Source organism: Ambystoma mexicanum, chromosome 2p, assembly GCF_040938575.1.
Source record: "Ambystoma mexicanum isolate Mex_15411 chromosome 2p, UKY_AmexF1_1, whole genome shotgun sequence".
NCBI lineage: Eukaryota > Metazoa > Chordata > Amphibia > Caudata > Ambystomatidae > Ambystoma > Ambystoma mexicanum.
In genome coordinates, this window is record NC_090923.1 from 1,216,102,915 (window position 1) to 1,216,112,707 (window position 9,793).

The following is a 9,793-nucleotide window of genomic DNA, read 5'->3' on the forward strand; positions in this document are numbered from 1 at the left end:
CCCCAGGAAATCCATATGGCAGAGGAGATGGAGGAGCATATCTGCCAGGTAGTACACACCATGAGGCCTCGAGCCATCAGCCTGGACGACATCGTGGAGGCAACACAAAAAGACCTGTGTTGCAACCTGATAAAGGACACAATTATCTCAGGGGAATGGAGGTCGTTCCTGCGGAACACCCACAACAAGACGGCAGAGGCAAAGAATTTCCTCACGGGAGGCTTCACGATCCAAGGGGACCTCTCCATCACGAAAGAAAGGCTATTACTCAGGGGAATTCGAATAATCATCACCCCAAGCCTCCATGAAAAGATAGTGGCGTTAGCACATGAGGGCCACCAAGGAATGGTATGAACCAAAGCCCAGATCAGGCATCGTGTATGGTTCCCCCAGATAGACGACAAAGTTGAAAGGCTGATCAGCACCTGCCTCCCATGCCAAATAACAGGGCCTCCACCTGACCCAGAACCCATCCAATCGGCAGCTCGAGGGTCTGGCAGATGGGACGCGATAAGCATAGACCTCTGCAAATTACAGGAAGGCATCTACCTACTGGTGGCCATAGACGACCACTCTCGGTACCCAGAGGTTGAGATTTTCAACTCCACGGCAGCAGAGGTGGTCATTCCCGCGATTGAAAAAAAGTTTGCGATGCACGGACTGCCGACGAGATTCAGGAGCGACAGTGGCCCACCCTTCCAAGGGGAAGAGAGTTCAAACAATACCTCAAAGAGCTCAACATCTGCTACCACCACATCATGCCAAGATGGCCGCAGGCGAATGGGGATGTGGAACGATTTATGCGGACGATCAACAAGTTGCTGTGCCTGTCGAGGGTCAACGCTAGCCCCTGGCAGGTCGACCTATATCGGTTCCTGCGGAACTATAGGGTCTCACCTCACAGCACGACAGGCATCCCGCCGGCAGACCTGATGTTTGGCACCATCATAAACACCTCCATACCACATCACCCCAGCAGAAGCCCAGACACGATCGACAATAAGAGAACAGAATCAAGAAGGACTGGAGCCAACGCACACATGAGTGCCAAGAGGCGTGCCAAACAGTCCGATCACCGAGTGGGCGATCAGGTGGTCATGATACGGAATCCGTCCAAATCTAAATTGGACACCCGCTATGAGGCAGTCCCGTGGACAATCAGCAAACAACAAGGAACAGTAACTGTACAAAGAGGACAAAAGCAAGTGACGAGAAATGTGTCATGGTTTAAGGCAGTGCCAAGAAAACTGTGGACAGACGGCGAGTGCCCCCAAGATGAAGAAGATCATACGCCGAGTGATGGGGAACCCGAGAGCCCGCAAGGCGGAGACGGCACAGAGGGAGGAGCCCAGGAACTGCTGAGTGAACCAGAAACGGGTGAGCCGGGCATTGAAGGTGAGACACCCGAGGGGACAATGGGGCCCAGTTCCAGGGGTGGAAGATATGGGTTGAGAACCGCCACCCGGCTTCCGGCCAGGCTCAGAGACTATGAGTGGTAGACAACCCCACAAGTGACTCTAGGAGAGGGGGTAACCCGTTGGTTTAAAATTTAAAATGTATGCTGTGTGTATTTGGTTAAAGTTAAAATAAAGGAGGAATGTTATATCCAATAAAAGCCCCGCCCCTGCTCCGCGGAGGCAGTTCCGGGGCACTGAGACCAGCCAAGCGTGTCCACGTATTATTAGCTCCTGCCGGAGCTGCGCAAGCAAGGCCTACCCACGCGGGCCTTCTGATCCCCATCTCATGCCGACGCATCGGCCGAGACAAGACTCAACAAGCAGAAACACCTGGTCTTTGTTTGTCTTTATTCTCCCCATTCCCTGCACGCCCCTGCCCCCAAACAGAAGTGATTGATGGCCATGTTGTGCACGCCGATGGAATGTCAGGGCAGATGTTTGTTTTTAAATTCGGCTGCCAGCAAGTCGGATTTATTGTTTGCTTAAGAGTACTTTCATGTTTTCCACCTTCAAATGGCAGTGGCTTTTTGCTGTACTCACAGGCTTTCTATAAAGCTGTACAGTGGTATGCTGCGATGCCTGTGGAACTACACGGGGCACGCGTCAGGTTTGGCCTCACCGCTCCCAAACACAGAGCTAACATGCATGCCGTCACAATGTCAGCATTCTGTGCCAGCCATGCATCCAACAACGGCCTATCATGTATTGATCCCCTATTGATTTTCAGCCTAGAGAGAGAATTGCATAAGCGTCTCTGAGCAGATGCCTTTTCTGCCTGGCGAACTCACAATGGCTGTGTTCTTAATGAACAGTGTAGCCCCATCCGCCTGCCCTCCCTGCCACCACTCAGTCCACGCACCACCTACGCAGCACGGGGGTCAAAGACTGTTTGTTTGTTTGTTTATTTATTTATTGTGCGCACCAGACCCTAGGGTAGCAGGGCGCAAGAGAACAAGGAGGTTTACAGCTTAGTTAACGTTTACAGGTTACAGATTAGTTAACGTTACAGGTTACAGGCATAGTGGACATTTCGAATCTGCAGGGTAGGGCAAGTGCAAGTGCAGATAAGGCGTAGCTAAACAGTCAAATCTATGGCGATCAAACAGTAAAAGCAGGTTAGTACAAACATTATAAGAAGACGTTACGTATAAAGTGACATACGCTATGTCGCATTCTCAATAAGCCATTTTATGGTGTTCTTTCTGAAGTTATTGAAGGTTTGGTCAGATCTGAGTGCAAGGGGTAGGGAGTTCCATAACTGTGCTGCCTTAACTGGGAAGCTGGAACCTCCAATGGTGGCTAGTTTGAATCTGGGCACTAGGAGGCAGTTGGGGCTGGCTGTCCTTGTGAGTCTCGTTGGATTTTTCCTGTTGAAGCGTTCTGAGAGGTATCGGGGAGCTTTGTTGTTTAGGCATTTGTGGATAAGGGACGCAGATTTAAGGTTGATTTTTTCTTGGGTGGAAAGCCATTTGTGTTTTCGTCTTATTTCTGAAATGTGTGCACTTCTGGGGATACTTAGGGCCGCTCTAAGTGCATTGTTTTGGAGCACTTGGATTCTGTGGATGATTTGTTTGGTAGTCCCTATGTAGAGGGCGTTGCAATAATCTAATTTCGATAAAATGAGGGCTCTAGCTAGAATAAGACAGCTGTCCTCTGAAAGGAATGGTTTCCCAGCTCGTATTAACTTGCATGTATAGGCAGTGGATGATGACAGTGAGTTCACCTGTTTGGTGAAAGATAGTGTCGCATCAAGGTAAAAACCTAGGGTTTTTACTTCTCTGGCGACCTTGATAGTGTTGCCATCGACTGGATTATTTATCCCGATACCCCCAGACAATCATGGACAGAAAGGGTTAATTCCCAGGGGTGGACTGGGAGCCAAATGTGGCCCTGGAAATAATGTTCAAAGTGGTGCCATATTACACATTTTCAGCAAGCCCAACCCTTTCCTATGAGAATATTTGGAAATAAAGTAGGTTACCACACAAAAGAGACGCAGGGTGCAGAGGCCTACTGGGGATATCTCCAGAGTTTCCCATAGGCCAGTCCACCCCTGCTGATTCCACAGCTTTTAGAGCCCTCTCACCTTTCTGGAACTTAAGTAGATGTTTCTTTCTGAGGCACCTTCGGCTCTGCTTTCACCCAGGGAGACGCAGGAAAAGAAAAGCTGACTACATCCATAAGCCAGCCAAGTATAGCCAGGCCTGTTCTGAGGCCCAAGGTACTTCTCTTCGTGCGAGTCTCTGTTCTCTGTGTGCTGCATGCAGCCACAAAGCTCCCACTCCCCAGTCTTTTCCAGGGAAAGTCACAGACCTTTCTCCCCTTCCCTTTCTTCCCGAGCCGAGTTCTCTGGCAGCTGCGTACAATGCTGGGAGCATACGTACCCAGCAGCAGAGGCAGATGGCGGTATTATTAAATGTATATCATATGATTTCCTTCCTGCCACTTGCGTTTTAACCAAATGAAAACAAAACAAGATAGCGCGGGGCCATGGAAGGGGACTGCTTTGAAAAAACACTGGCAGGCACTTTGAGCGCTAAGTCTGGTAAGGCTCGATTTAAAGCAAGCTCAGAGTTCCCATGAGGAGGTATTTTGGAAGGGGCAGGACCTGGGTGTAAATGGCGATAGGGATTAACATGGCCATGACCAATCGATATTTGGACAAATAGCCAAACACCTACTGGCTTTGTGTGCTTAGGTGTTCGCCATTTCAGATGTTCAGGTAAGACTGGCACCAGCCTGAGGCTTGCCCATGGGTGTACCCCTACAGTCCGCCACCCCACCACTCTGCGTGTGGACCAGTGTGTGTCTGGATGGCTCATTAATACATGTGCTAACATTTCAGTGTACTGGGACAGAATGGCTTCGCATCCGAAGGTGGCCATCAAACATTGCCTGGAACTGGCTCTTCAGTGGAAAAAGAGGTGGACCAGAACCACTAAGTGCTTTAATCTGATCCCAGTCCTGGCCCAGCAACAGCATCCGAAGTAAGCACCCTTGAGTAAAAAACAAAAGTGGTTGACACCCCTATTCAAATAAATGCTTTATTTTCTTAGTCAATATGAAGTGAAATCTTAGTCTTCCTCCTGCCTCATCTCTTCACTCTTTCCCGGGCATTCCTGTGAAGACATCTTGTGGTCAATACCCTTGTAAATTTTGCCTAAAACTACAGCACTATCATTTTATGCATTGTGCTTACAAAGCTGTTTCACCAAAGCGCGATACAATGTGAATAAATAATGAATTAGGCAGAAAACTAGAAAAGCAGTAAGGAAAGAGGAAAAACAGAATATTTTTGTTGGTGTGGCTTTATTAAATACAGAAATCTGAACAATTTCCATATCTTGATATAGTTTCAGTTTTGAGAAATCTAATACTTTTTCATTTTTTAAATGCACAGAGGAAAATTCTTCGTGTTACAGACTTCATGGTGAGCCCTGTGAAACCAAGGGAGATTGTGATGACCACAGGGGCAAGCAACTTGGCACGCTACCTGCTGAACAAACTGCTGGACATTGAAAGTAGCAAAATGGCAGAAAAGGGAAGATTAACATTGTATTGTCATTGACAAGAAGCTATAAAAGATACATAATGCCATTCAGAACACGCATGTTAAATATATTTATTTGGAGATTGTACAGTGCTGTCTACTGTGCTTCCTTTCATCCCGGCATCCCTGTGCCAGGCACTCCTTCGGCACAGTTATGCTTGTTAAGCACCTCCTTTCAAGATCTGCCTGTTGGTTAGATGTCTTTTTCCAGCTCTTTTCAAACAATTTCTACAGAATTATTCCTTTTTGCATTTCAGAATGTATCCGTTAAAGCAACAGAAAAGCACTGCCAAACACATTTGGAATCTACTGCCTGAAGCAGAAGGCATCCGACTTGTCTTTTTCTGCGCAAGTCTAGTCACTATTTAAAGAATACAAAATCCATCTTATTTTTCAAAAGATTTTGTTATTGTATTGTAAAATGCTGGTTCAGGGGAACTCCCTTGCTGCCTGTACTTATTCTGGGCCCTCTTGCTCCCTGCGTTGTGGCTGGGTCCTCTCCACACCCTTGCTGCCTCGCATGGTTGTGTGCCCTCCCCTCTCTGACTCTCTTGCTCCATGGGCCGATATCCCTTTCCTTTGCATCCTGGGCTTGGTCTGTGTCTTCCGACTCCTCTGCTTCCTAGGCTAATCAAGGGCCGCCCCAACACTTGCTTGATCCCTGGGATGGGTCTGCATCACCCTCTCCTTTAATCTCTGGGCTGTGTCCCCACCTCCGCCTTCCTCCCTGGAATGGGCCATGCCCCCCCAGCTACTTGGTCTGTGCCCCCCTCCCCCCTGCTCCATGGCTGGTTCTGGGTCACCATCTGACTCCCCTGGACTCGTTCTGGGTCCCCACTGGAATCCCTTGCTCCCCGAGCTTGCTCTGTTTGCCCATTTGACTCGCTGGCTTGTTCTGAGTCCCTAACAAACTTCCTTACTTGCTGTGCTATGTCTGGGTACCCATCAGGCTCCCTGCGCTGGTTCTGGGTCTTTGTAATTGTCATTAGAATGTGTACTATATAAATATGTGTAATATTAATATTTGTGCTATTATTTCAGCATACTAGGACACAATGGATTCTCGTCTGCAGGTAGCAGCTGAGCACTGCTTGGAACTGGCCCTTCAGTGTATAAAGAGGAGGCGGACACGAGCCACAAAAACAGTTTTTTCCGATCCAAATCCCAACCCTGGTCCATCAACTGCATCAGAGGTAAGTGCCATTAGAGTTAAACAAAAGTGCCCTTATGAAATAAATGTTTTTTCGCTATCCAAATGCTATCGGTTGTAGACTTCTGTGTGTCTGCACCCCAAACTCAAACCCTCCTCCCCAACATTCCAATGAAGCCATAGAGCTTCTAGACGACTGTGTCAGAGGGTGGTAAAAGCTAGCTCAAATACTGTGGCTCATGTATTCACCGTTTTTTGTCCATCACTCATTATATGCCCACATGCAAAGATATCGCTTTGTCCATTACTTACGACCTGTTATGCTTCAAATGTCATAGTGGTGTCCTAAGTTATTTTATTTTAGTTTTTTAGATTGTTACAAAAGCACGCACATAGTAAGCACGCAATTCCCATAGGTATACGTGATGCATCAGTTGCTAACCAGTGCCACTAATATATATTAAATTCTAAGGAATTGCCATGGTTTGATCCAGATTGACAGCTTTGAGAAATGTAGTAAATGGAATTCCGAAAGCATATTAGTTACAGTGAAAATTGTCTATGCTTTATTTCTCACAGCCATGTGTCAACCAAAACATAATTTGCCTGCTCTTTTCAAACTTTTTACACAAATCGTTTGTATTTCAGAATTTATCTATGTTAAATCCAGGGAAATGGGCTTTCCAGTACTCTCTGCATCAGAGTACACAAAAGCCCTCCAAAACAAAATTGGGAACTACCGGATGAAGAAGGAGCCAAACCTTGTCTTTTCTACACAAGTGTAGCTCTGCATTCCCTTGCTCTTTGTCCTCGGCCTGGATACGTGTATGACTCCCTGGACTAGTTCTGTGGACTGGTTCTGTGTCCGGGTCCCCTCTCAACCTTGCTCCATGGGCTGGACCCCACCAGACTTGCTTGCTCCTTGGGCTGTGCTTGGATACTTGTGACTCCCTGTACTGGTTCTGTGTCCCCTCTCAACCTTGCTCCCTGGGCTGGGCACTGATACTCGTGTGACTCGCTGGACTGGTTCTGGGTCCCCTCTCAACCTTGCTCCCTGGGTTGGACCCCACCAGACTCGCTTGCTCCCTGGGCTGGGCCTGGATACTCGTGACTCCATGGACAGGTTCTGTGTACCCTCTATACCTTGCTCCCTAGGCTGGGCTCTGATACAGTGTGACTCCCTGGACTGGTTCTGGGTCCCTTCTCAACCTTGCTCCCTGGGCTGGACCCCACCAGACTCTCTTGCTCCCTGGGGTGGGCCTGGATACTCATGTGACTCCCTGGACTGGTTCTGTGTCCCCTCTCAACCTTGCTCCCTGGGCTGGGCCCTGATACTCATGTGACTCCCTGGACTGGTTCTGGGTCCCCGCTCACCCTTTATTTTTAAATTGTAAAGCACCCGTGTTTGGGATTGCTACAGTCGTGTTTTTGTGCTATGCACACAGTGTCCGATTGAACCTCTGCCTCTTTTTAATAAAAATAGTGGGAGAAAAAAATGTGTCGCTTCTCTTTAAATATAGTCAATATGCCATTACATGGTCTTGACTTTCATTGCCTTTTTATCTAAATGACTGTGACCTAATAAGTCATCACTATTGTTCTAAAAGCAATTCAAAATGCAACTCTCTGAAATGGGCAGCAATACTAAGCCACAGTGACACTTAAGCCCAATTCAACAAGGTGCACCAAATGTGTTTTTAAGCATTTCTTTTCAGGATTATAGTAAACATTATTTTTGTTAAACTCCTAAATTTATTTCCAGTTCATAAAACGAAACAATGCCTATATTGTTAAAGGATATTTTGGGGATTGCTTTGTTTTTTTGATTTGTAAAGTATTATTTGGTGACTACATTAATTGCTTTTGGATTTCAAAAGGTTTATTTGGGGATTGCATTGAATTGCTTTTGGATTTCTACAAGGAAGGATTTCTAAATAACATTTTGTGTGCATTAAGCCAAAAGGAAGCCAGATATAATCCGTTGCTTTTGGAGTTATTTAGGGATGGCATTGCTTTTGGATTTTTATAGGATTGTTTGGGGATTGCATTGTTTTGGGATTTTTGCTGGATTGTTTTGAGGATTGGATTGCGTTTGGATTTTTATAGGATCGTTTGGGGATTGGATTTTTAGTGGATTGCTTGTGAATTGTTTGGGGATTGGATTGTTTTTGGATTTTTAGTGGGTAGTTTGGGGATTGGATTGCTTGGATTGTTTTGGGATTGCATTCCACTGAGGATTGCTAATTAACATATTTCAGGGTGCATGAAGCCAAAAGCAATCCACTGAGTACAATGGGAGTTTCTAGAGTTAAAGAGGATTTAAATGTTTGGGAAAATCCAGTAGCAATCCACTTTCAATCCAGATTTTTTTAGGTTTGGGTTTTTCTTTACATTATTGGAATTTGGGAGATTCATCCCACAGTATAACATGAAAGGCAGAGAATGAGAGTTTTTTTAAGTGGCACTTGTGCAAGTTATAAAGGTATGTGCTTAATACTTCAGAGATCTCAGTAGGCTGTAAGCAAGTTGATTTGGGAACAGATAAGGGCCAATGGCTTTGATAAATTACTTACAAATCGTTTTTAAGGTGCAGGAACAGAGTCATTAATGAAATGAATCTGACAGTTCAGCCAGCACTGAGAGACATATGGAGATAGGACCTAGTTAATATAACTTTCCAGTTGCTCTATTTCTTGGGAATATTGTCTGCACAGTATTGGCACAATTTGGTGTCTCTCATAAATTGCAGGAATACAAATATGATATAATTACGTGGTTGTGGCATGACACTGCGGCCTCTAACAACACGGCCAAACTCTTTAAAATCTGCAAGGAACTGGGTAAACCTGTTGCAATCTCTACCTCTCCTGTTCTCTCCCAGGTCCTCTGTACGTCTCTGACCTCTCACTTCTCTGCTAAAACTCAGGACATCCTGTCCTCTATCTGAACCCCTTTGGCCATATCTCCCTCTCTTCCTCCTTTCTCCTCCTTTTCTCTGACAACACCTGACAAGGTTTCTAGACAAGTCCGAACTATGAAAGTGTTGCCGAAACAGGTGCTCCCTTGCTCCTTCAGAACCATCAATCACCATATTGACACCCTTGCTCCAGCCATGGCTGATTTCTGTAATCACTCTTTCGCCACTGGAACTTTCCTATCTCCCCTTAAGCAATCCCTTGCACACCCCCTCCTCAAGTAGGCTGTCTGCCGATTCTACCTGCCCGGCAAACTGTCGCCCAATCTCCATCACCCCTTTCCTGGGCAAACTCTTGGAAAAGCCACCCATCTTCCAGCTTACTCTCCACACTGAATCTCTTGGTTGTCTCCATGATCATCAGTCTGGCTTCATGGCTGCCAGAGGCACAGAAACTGCTCTCCTGAACACCCGTGAAGATTTGCTCTATAACCTTGATTCCAGCATTTCTTCTGTCCTCATCCTCCTTGATCTTTCCTCTGCTTTCGACACGGTCAACCACACTATCCTGATCAATCGACTCTGTGAGATCCTGGGCATCACAGATCAGGCCCTGGAGTGGCTGACCTCCTTCCACTTGGACCACTCCTCCTAGATCCAACCTGGTCCCTTTCTCTCCTCCACCTCTCTCTCTACCTGGGGCATTCCCCAGGATTCTATCC

General features: G+C 46.5%; 1 long non-coding RNA gene across 1 annotated transcript; it reads left to right on the top strand.

Moving 5' to 3' along the window:
• The first annotated feature begins 5,137 nt into the window (after positions 1 to 5,137).
• Positions 5,138 to 7,637, top strand: LOC138566023 (uncharacterized). Its single transcript, XR_011301791.1, has 2 exons — positions 5,138 to 6,200; positions 6,806 to 7,637. It is a non-coding gene; the product is annotated as an uncharacterized lncRNA (long non-coding RNA).
• The last annotated feature ends 2,156 nt before the right edge of the window (positions 7,638 to 9,793 follow it).